This window comes from Orycteropus afer, unplaced genomic scaffold (genome assembly GCF_000298275.1).
Source record: "Orycteropus afer afer isolate SDZICR_OR568_19922 unplaced genomic scaffold, OryAfe1.0 scaffold00162, whole genome shotgun sequence".
Taxonomy (NCBI): Eukaryota; Metazoa; Chordata; class Mammalia; order Tubulidentata; family Orycteropodidae; genus Orycteropus; species Orycteropus afer.
Window position 1 is genome coordinate 7,109,720 of NW_006921749.1, and position 10,488 is coordinate 7,120,207.

The following is a 10,488-nucleotide window of genomic DNA, read 5'->3' on the forward strand; positions in this document are numbered from 1 at the left end:
TATTAACCGGTCTTCCTTGTTGGTGTATGGATATTATCCTATCACTGACAGCATTGTGCTTCAGGATAGATCTTTAAACATCATTCATGATGATGAACACACCATTCCTCTTCAAATTTTCTTTCCCAGCATAGTAGATCATATGATTATCTGATTCAAAATGGCCCAAATCAGTCAATTGCAGCTCACTAATGTCAACATATCAATCTTTATGCATTCCATTTCATTTTTGACAACTTCCAATTTTTCTAGATCCATACTATGTACATTCCATGTTCCTATTATTAATGGATATTTGCAGATGTGTCTCCTCAATTTGAGTGGTGCCACATCAGCAAATGGAGGTCTTGAAAGCTTTACTTTATCTATATCAGTAAGATTGGTCCTACTTTGATGTTGCATCTCTTTCCTAGTCATATTTTGAAAGCATTCTGACCTAAGGGGCTCATTCTCCTACACTGTATTGGATAATGTTTCCAAGCTATTCATAAAGTTGACAAGTAATGTATCAGACAGTGTTTCTCTACCATTCATAAGGTTTTTCCATGGCCAATTATTTGAGAAGTGGGTGGCTTCTTCCTTTTTCCTAGTTTGTCTCCATTTGTAAGCTGCATTGAAATGTGTGTATCACGTGGAACCCTGCTGGCACTTGAAACACTGGTAGTACAGCCCTAAGCCTCACAACAATATGCAAGCCACAATAGTACGATGAACTGACAGACAAGTTTTTGTCACTTAGCTGTTCAAAACCTCCCACCTTCCCCTTTCCTGGATCCCTAGTGCTTCTCTGCTCTGTTGTCCCCCTGGCTTCTCTTTCTCCTGCTTACCTGGCTCATGAGTGTGGGGCCTGGATCCCTCTCCTTACCTGGAACCCTGGCTCTTGTGCTGTTCTGTTGTCCCCTCTAGCTTCTCTTTCCTCCACTTTCCTGGCTGGTGGGGGTGGGTCTTGGGTTGCTCCCCTTACCTGAATCACTAGCTGCTCCTCTGATCTTTCATCCTCTCTGGTTTCTCTTTCCCCAGATTTCCTGGCTGGTGGGGGTGGGGGCTAGGTCGCTCCCCTTACCTGCATCCCTGGCTGCTGCTCTGCTCTGTCAATTTGTTTTCTTTACCATAAGGAACAGTAATAATTTTGATACCCTTTTTTTTAAACATTATAGGGAATCTATAAGTTATTATGGAGAAAAAAGAAAATCTTTCAATATATGAATCGATTGTTAATACTAAACCCATTGTCATTGAGTCAATTCTTACTTACGACACAGTGGCATCTCTAGAATTGGTATGACCTACAGTTTGATAACTCACTGTGTCACACACACACACACACACACACACACACACATTCCTCACCAGTGTCCATTCCTGCTCCATTCTCATGCAGGGTCAAGCATGCTATGCAGCTCACTCCTGGCAAACCCTTCCCCAGTTCTATAACTCCTCATAGCTCCTCCTTACTCCCATTGGCCAAGGCAAAGAAAATGACAGGCAATGTGATCCTCCTGCCCATACCCTGACCAGTGAGTAACAGGAAGAGAGAAGCATTGTGTTGTGTTACCACAGTGGCTGATGGATGACAGTACTCTTGGAAGCTTCTTCCCCTGTGGTACCAGTCTGCCCATCAACACCACTGCAGATCTTGGGGTCATTTTGGTGTCAACTCCTCTAACTGTCAAGGGATGCAAGTTGCACTTCCCACACCCTCCCAGTGATGCCACTATCATGAGGACCCAATGTGCTACTGAGTAGAACTGCTCTACATTTGCTTGGTTATAATTTTGGAGGAAAACTAATTAGCAACTGTGATATGTAGAAAACACAAACTTGTTTGCTAAAAGTGAAGAAGACTTGAAGCATTTATTGATGAAGATCAAAGACTATGCCATTCAATTTAGATTAAATCTCAATATAAAGAAAATAGAAATCCTCACAACTGGACCAATAACCAACATCGTGATAAATGAGGAGAATATTGAAGTTGTCAATGATTTCTTTCACTTAGATCCACAATCAACACTCATTGAAGCAACAGTCAAGAAATCAAATGTCATATTGTATTGAGTAGATCTGCAAAAGATTCTTTAAAGTATTGACAAGCAAAGATACCACTTTAAGGAGTAGGGTGTGGCTGACCCAAGCCATGGTATTTTCAATGCATGTGAAAGCTGGATAATGAATAAGAAAGACTGAAGAAGAATTCATGACTTCAAATTACAGTGTTAGTGAAGAATATTGAACATATCACACATTGTCAGAAGAAGAAACAAATCTGTCTTGGAAGAAGTAGAGCCAGAATGCTCTATAGAAGTGAGGGTGGTGAAACTTCTCACGTACTTTGGATTTGTTATGAGGACGGATCAGTCTTTCCAGAAGGACATTGTGCTTGGTAAAGGAGAGGGCCAGCAAAAAATAGGAAGACCCTCAACAAGATTGATTAACATAGTGACTGTGACAATGGGCTCAGACAGTTCAACAATTGTGAGGATGGTACAGGACCAGGCAGTGTTTCTTTCTGTTGTACACAGGGTCTGTATGAGTTGGAACCAACTGAACAACACCTTCAACAGCAACAACAGTCTTTACAGAGCTGGAGACCCTGTGGTACACTCACCTGGTAAGTGAAAAGTTAGTAATTTGAATATTCTAGTTGCTCTTTGGGAGAAAGATGTGGCAGTGTGCTTCTGTAAAGATTTACAGCCTTGGAAAACTTATGAAGAAGTTCTGTTCTGTCAGATAGGGCAATACAAGTTGGTATTGACTGAATGGCAATTTTTTTTTTTCTCTGAAATATTTATTAAACCAGTTTGCTGGGCCTTTCTTCCATGACACCACTGGGTAGGTTCAAATCACCAATCTTTTGTTTAGAAGTCAATTGCAAACCTTTTGTGCCATTGAAAGACCTGAGTTGATGATTAGGCCCCCATAAACAACCATTTGTGACATAATGTTATTTATTTATTTATTTATTTAAAGACAGATAAGAAAACATGATATGAAAGCTGTAGGATGAAACAGGGCCCCCAAGAAAAAAAAATCAATAAAGGAGCATGCAAATGCAAAATAACAACAATTCAATCCACAATGCTGCTTTGAAAATGTTAAGAGAGGCATAGCCTGCATAATTGCAACCTGGAAAGGAAAATCTGTTAGTATATCCAAAATCAACACTAAGGTCCTCTGTGCAATAAAACACTGAAGAGTGGTTCACCACAGCAATATATTTTAAAGACAATGAATTTCATTTGTTCAGAAGAAATATCATCTAAAACTTTGTTTGCTATTTAAAAAAATATATTTAATGATTTATAAATTTTTTTCTTCCAACCTAATATTCTCTGAGACTTTAACCTTGCTTCCACAGTGTTGCTAACTGACCATGGCCCTTTTTGAAAGCCAGGAACACATTTATACCCTTTTCACTTATCTCAAGTGAAAAATAATTTTTGGAAGTCAACATTTCCGAGCATTTACATTATAAAGCAAATAAAGTTAGCAGACTTTTTGGCACATAGATAGTAGTACAATGAAGAATAGATAAATATGATTCTTGAGTACCTGGTTAAGGTGAAAAAAAGTGTTGCTGATCAGAAAAATAAATGGTTCCACTATGCCAAAGTTAAGGACAGCGAGGACATATTTTACAATTTTTCAGTTACCTAACCAGTGAAATGGTAATATACTTATGTGATATGAACTAAATGGGTATCATTACTATGCACTTCATCTACTTAATAAACACATACTTGTTGATTTCCTAGGAAGTTCTAAGCACTTCTCTTTCACAGAAGGTGAAAGTTGTGACTCATTATTTTGGATGGTATACTGTTAGCTCATATTATTCACATGAACACAGCTTATCAGTTCATGCCAGTCATCTGGGGGTGATTCTTTTACAGTACTTTGAAGTGAAAACCAAAAAGAAAAAAAAAAAAAATCACACTTTCTTATAAATAGAACTTTCCATTTATTTTATAGTGTTTTGTTTGTAAAAACAGAAATGCAGAGGCAAGTAAAATGGGAATTTATTATAAAGATAAAGGAATATCTCACAGGGCCTAAAGACAAGAATACATTTTGACAGTAAGAAAAATATGAAAGCACACCCTCTGAGACCTTCCATTTCTTTCGTCTCTGCTCCTGCCAAACATCCATTCACAAAAAAGCAGTATTCTCTGCCCTCTGTCTTGGTGCCAGGGAAGGAATCTATTGATGCAGGTTACATTAGATGTCCCTCTGGATCCATCATCTGTAGCCAAGAGACCATGTAGTATGGAATGTGGTATCCTTACAACACTCATGTAAATAGAATAAAGAAAATCCCACAAAAGCAACACAGGAAATTCATCTAATTGGAAAAGATAGAAAATATTTTAGTGGGAAAAGATTTAGTAAATTTACATTTGTCAAAAACTTAATATACTCCAAACATGTAATCTAATTGCATCTTCATTATGACTCACTAAGTACAAAAAGTGACCTCTATTTTATAAATGAGTAAACTAAGCTAAGAGAAATTGAGGGACAATTCCAAGATCACAGATCAGTAAGTTCAATAGAATGTTTGGCAAAAATGAGCTCTTATCAGTGTTAGCAATATAAAAAGATGCATACTCAGCTAAAATATTTTACAGAAGTCATCTTTCTCTTGCACTGCTGCGGATCTCTTTAGGGATGGTGCCTATGACTGAATCCTAAATAGTCCTTTTTGTAATCATTGGACTCTCATGTTAGGCTGGTGTTAACTTTATCATAGCACCTTGTTTTTGTATTAAATTATCTCTTCTTGCCTTCTTAGCTTTATCTCTGGGCAAATGCTCTCATATGGTTGATTGTTCTAATGAATGAATACCTTCCATGTATGATTGTTCACCTTATAAGCCTATCTATCATTTGGATGAAAGTTGAACAATGAGGATTCAGTTCACTTCTCTGCTTGAAGGATATCTAAAGGCTATAATCTCAAGGGTTCCACCAGTTTTATCAGGTCAATAAACTTGATCTTTTTTATGATTTTAAGTTCTGTTTGACATTTCTCTCCCACTCTATCAAGGATTTTCTATTGTGATTCCTTTCAGCGGGATTAGTAGTGATAGCCAGGAACCATAAAGCTCTTATCACAGGCTTGTGGAGGCAGGGGTTCACATGCTCCCTTAGTCCTTTGGATTAATTGTCTCCTTGCATCTTTGATATTCTTCACTCTTTTTTGCTCTGGACTGGGAGAGACCAAAAGTTGTGAGATGGGTCAAGTGGCTGATGTTAAACATAGGACAGAGTCAAACTGCCCCGTAGGATTTCCAAGGCTATGACCTTTACAGAAGCAAACTGCCACATTTTTTTTCCCAGGAAATCTATAGTAGGTTCATACCACCAACCAGTAACAGACAAGGTGGATAACATTATCATAGTAAGCAGAATAGGCAGTTTGGGAGTGCTTTGAAATGTGTTTATCTGTATTAGTGACTAATGAGTCGTATCTCTAGGACAGAAAAAGATGAACAGCTTATAAAAGTATTATTAGATCTATGTAACTTGAATTAATACTAGGTTTGGTGAGCAAAACCATGATCTAAATGGATACAATAGAGAGGCATGCCATTGTATACATTTTGTAGCAGTTTAAACTACTTTGAAATATAGGTACTTTTTATTAATCTTAAATAACACAACCTCCTTTTAAAGCATTGAATTTGAAAGCCCCATTTTCCATGTTATGGGAGAGTTTTATGGTAATTTGTTTGCTCACTTCTTGTCTGACTCTCCTCAATAGAATGAAAATTCCATAAGAACAGAGAAATCATTCTATCATGTTCAGCATTAAATACAGCACTTAAAACAAAACATTATAAGCAATATAGAAGATAACTATATATTAAAAAACAAACAAACAAAAACACACTGCTTTTGAGTCAATCCCAACTCATAGCGACCCCTCCTTGGGTTTTTGAAGTGGTATTTCTATGGAAGTACATTGTCCAGTCTTCCTTTCAAGATATACGCATATCTATCTATCTATCTATCTATCTATCTATCTATCTATATATATATATATATTAGTGCTGTTTTAAACATTCACTGTTTTGTGCTTTATGAATATTTAAGTGGAAAATTGGAAGCAAGTTAGACATAATTAGTTACCAGTCATATTAACCCAGAAGTTACCTAAAAAAGCTTTATTTAGCAATAGAATGAGAAGTTGTATTCTCATATTCAGGTAATATATATCTCCCTTTATTGCTAAATATAGTTCCATTCAGGTTGGCATGAACCTTTCCCTTCTACAGAGAGACGATTAGGTATAATTTTGGAAGAAGATATTTAGTACATGATTCTGACAATGGCTTAATAATTTAATTTTTTTCAGTGTAATTAAAATAATTCCAAATTTCTCAGAAAACATGAAACATTTTATTAGATGCTTTATTATGAATATATTTAAATTACATCTGCAGAGTTTTGTCATACGTGGCAGTTTGGTGGATGTGTTATTATATGTATAAATTGGTTTAAGAAATAGATATTTAAGATTGCATTGACTTAAGACTTTCAACGCTGTGGAAGCATCAAAAGAAGATGGAAGGAATACATTGAGTCACTGTATCAAAAGAATTGGTCAATGTTCAATCATTTCTGTGGGTAACATATGTTTGAGAACCAATGGTATTGAAAGAAGAAATCCAAGCTGCACTGAAGAAATTGGCTAAATAAATAAATAAATAACCAACTCTAAGAAATGACAGAATACTTGTTGAGATATTTCAAGAAATGGATGCAGTGCTGCAGACACTTACTCATTTATGCCAATTAAATTTGGAAGACAGCTACCTGGTCAATCGAATAGGAGAGATCCATATTTGTATCTATTCAAAAGAAAGGTGGAAATTATTGAACAATATTATTAATACCACAAGCAAGTAAAGTTTTGCTGAAGATAAATCAAAACCAGGTGTAGCAATATATTCACAGGGAATTCCAGAAATTTAAGCTGGATTCAGAAGAATATATCTGATGTCAGATGCATCTTGGCTGAAAGCAAAAGATAACAGAAAGATGTTTACCGGTATTTTATGGACTTTCAAAAACATTCGACTGTGTGGATTATAACAAATTATGGATATCATTGAAAAGAATGGGAATTCTAGAACACTTAATTGTGCTCATGAGGAACCTGCACATAGACCAAGAGGCTGTTGTTAAACAGAACAAGGGGATATTGAATGCTTTTGGATATGGAAGGGTGTGCACCAGGGTTGTATACTTTCACCGTATTTATTCAATCTGTGTGCTGAGCAAAAATCCAAGAAGCCAGACTATATGAAGAACACATCATCAGGAGTAGAGGAAGATTCCTAAACCAAGTAGAATATGTGGATTACACAACTTTGCTTGCTGAAAGTGAAAATGACTTGAAGCACTTACTGATGAAGATCAAAAACTACTGTCTTCAGTATGGATTACACCTCAGTGTAAAGAAAACAAAAGCTTTCAAAACTGGACCAATAAGCAAAATCATTATAAATGGAAAATGATTGACCTTGTCAGGGATTTCATTTTACTTGGATCCACAATCAACTCCCATAGAAGCAGCAGTCAAGAAATCAGATTGCATTGCACTGGGAAAATATGTTGCAAAAGACCTCTTTAAAATGTTAAGGAACAAAGATGTCTTTGAAAACAAAGGTGCACCTAAACCAAGCTATGGTATTTTCAGTTGCCTCATATGTATGTGAAAACTGGACAACAAATAATGAAGAGTGAAGAAGAGTTGATGCCTTTGAATTGTGTTGGTGAAAAATATTGAAAATACCATGGACTGCCAGAAGAACAAAAAAAAAAAAAAATCTATTCTGGAAGAAGTGCAGCCAGAATGTTCCTTAGAAGCAAGAATGACTAACCTTCATTTCATCTACTTTGGTCATGTTGTCAGAAGGGACCAGTCCCTGGAGAAGGATATACTACTTGGTAATGTGGAGAGTGAGCAAAAAAGATGAATACCCTCAATGAGATGGATTGACCCAGTGTCTGCAATTATGGGCTCAAGCATAGCAAGAATTGGAAAAATGGTGCAGGATCAGGCAATTTTTCTTTCAGTTGTATATAAGTCACTTTGAGTCAGAGCACACTTGACAGCACCTAACAACAACAACAACAACATTTAATAATGTGATAGGAATAAATCTCTTTTTCTTTTTGTGTGGAAATTCCTCTTCCTTAATGAATTAGGTAATCAATGGTAATATATATTTTTTTATCTATAACTTGTGACACGATAATATTTTGATGTGAGTATTAAATATTTAAATCATACAAGAGTTACAATTTTGAAAAAAGTAAGAGGATATGTCCTTAGTACATATTTATTCTGGTGGATATTTCTCATGAAAGATAAAATCTAGCAATGATCATGATGTGTATGTAGAATTAACAATAGGTGCATCAAAACTGTTTTTTGGCAGAAAACAACATAAAAAAGAAACCAAACTCCTTGCCACAGAGTCTATTACAGATAATAAAGATACTATAGAACAGAGTAAAACTGTCCCATAGAGTTTTCAAGGCTATAAGGTTTATGGAAGGAGACCGTCACATCTTTTGCACATGGAGCAGCTAGTGGCTTCGAATGCTGATCTTTCGGTTAGCTGTCAATTGCTTAACCACTGTACCACAAAGGATCCTTGGAGAACAACATATATACATTTTAAATTCTTTTGAAAAGACAGCCTAAATCATTATACTATTAAATAAAACAAAAATAAAATGAATTTCATTATTAACTTTACAAGGCAGAATTATAATTTTATTTGACTATGTCTCCACTTTTTTGAGACAGAAACAACCTTGTCAGATATTTCTTTCTGACCTTTTATTTAGACTTCTTCTGGGACTTTGTTTAACCTTGCTTTTCAACACTAAGTAGTTTGTAAGAATTTTTATGGGTCCATCAAAAAGGATTCTGAGAATATTTCACAGTAAGGAATATTGATTGGGTTATTGCAATAGACAAGCCAGAGGGTAAGACTGTATTTGCCATTTATAACATTTTTCAAATGGTTAAAAATGTTTGAAAGTCAAAACAGTGATTCAGTGTGATAAAATCTTAATTTTATTATTGGAAAATTTATATGTATATGTCAAATCATTAAATTTCTTTTAAACTTATATTTCAACATCTGTAACATAGAATAATTGTGTTTATAAAGATTACATTAAATTACTGAAAGCAGTGACTTGCATTTTTCATGTATAAAATATAAGTATTTTAGTTTCCAGCACATAGAGACCTAATGTGACACAGTAGAACTACCCTGGGCCTTACTCTGTACAGGAGCAGATTGCCAGGTCTTTTCTTCCAGAGTCGTTGGGTGGGTTTGAACTGCCTATCTTTTGGTTAGCAGCCAAGTACTTAATCATTGCACCACTATGTTTCATTCTATTTAAGTTACTTCTATGTTATCCATTTAATATTCATAGAATATAAAGCATCCAGCAGGTGCTGCCCAAGGAATTAGTAACCAAAACATAAAAAAGACATGATAAATTGCTGCCCCCAAAGAAATCCCATGAAAATGCTAAGTGAAAATGTCACTCGGATGCTTGCATGTATAAATTAGGATGTTCTAATGACAGTGCCAGAGAGAAATCAGGAAAAGACAAGTAACACTGTCAAAAGAGAGTTCAAGTGGCAAGTTTACAAATTATCATCAATGTCTTAAACACTGGGAGAAAAAAAATATTACAAGATTTGTTATGTATCATCCATCACTAATAAATGTACCTTTTCCAATTACTCTTTAATTCACTGAATTTTTGGGGGGAGTAGGGGTTGATCCTTGTCATTACTTAAATCTTAAAGACTTACACAAAGGCTAAATTTTTTTTGTTTTATTTATCTATTTATTTTTATATATAAGAAAGAACCAGGTATCCTTTTTCCTTGGATTCCATTAAAAGGTATCAAATAAACTTAAAAGAACAATGTTGTTCTTTAGTCAGTGTCAAAGCTAGATGTTCTCTGCTCAAAATCAATTCTCTTTGTTTAGGTGATTTTCTACTCTTAAAGGAGTCCCAGAGTAACACAAACAGTTAACACACTTGGCTGCTAACTGAAAAGTTAGGGTCTACTTTTGTAAAATCAGTCAGTGGAAACTCTTTGGAGCACAGTTCTACTCTGACACATAAGAGGTAAACTTGACAAATTTTACTCTCATAAATATTTATTTATTTATTATTAAACCATGCAAACTCATTCATGCCAGTTATTTGAAACCCATATGAGAGGAATATGTTCCTTGGTAACTGAATTAAAATAAATTTTTCTAACCTCTACCTATATCTTAGGAGCTCTGGTAGCATAGTGCCTAAGTCACTTGACTGCTAACCAGAAGATGGTTCAAACCTACCAGCCACTCCTTGGAAGGAAGATTGGGCAATCTACTTCCGTAGTGATACTGCCTCGGAAACCCAAGGAGGGATCGCTATGAGTTGGGGCTGACT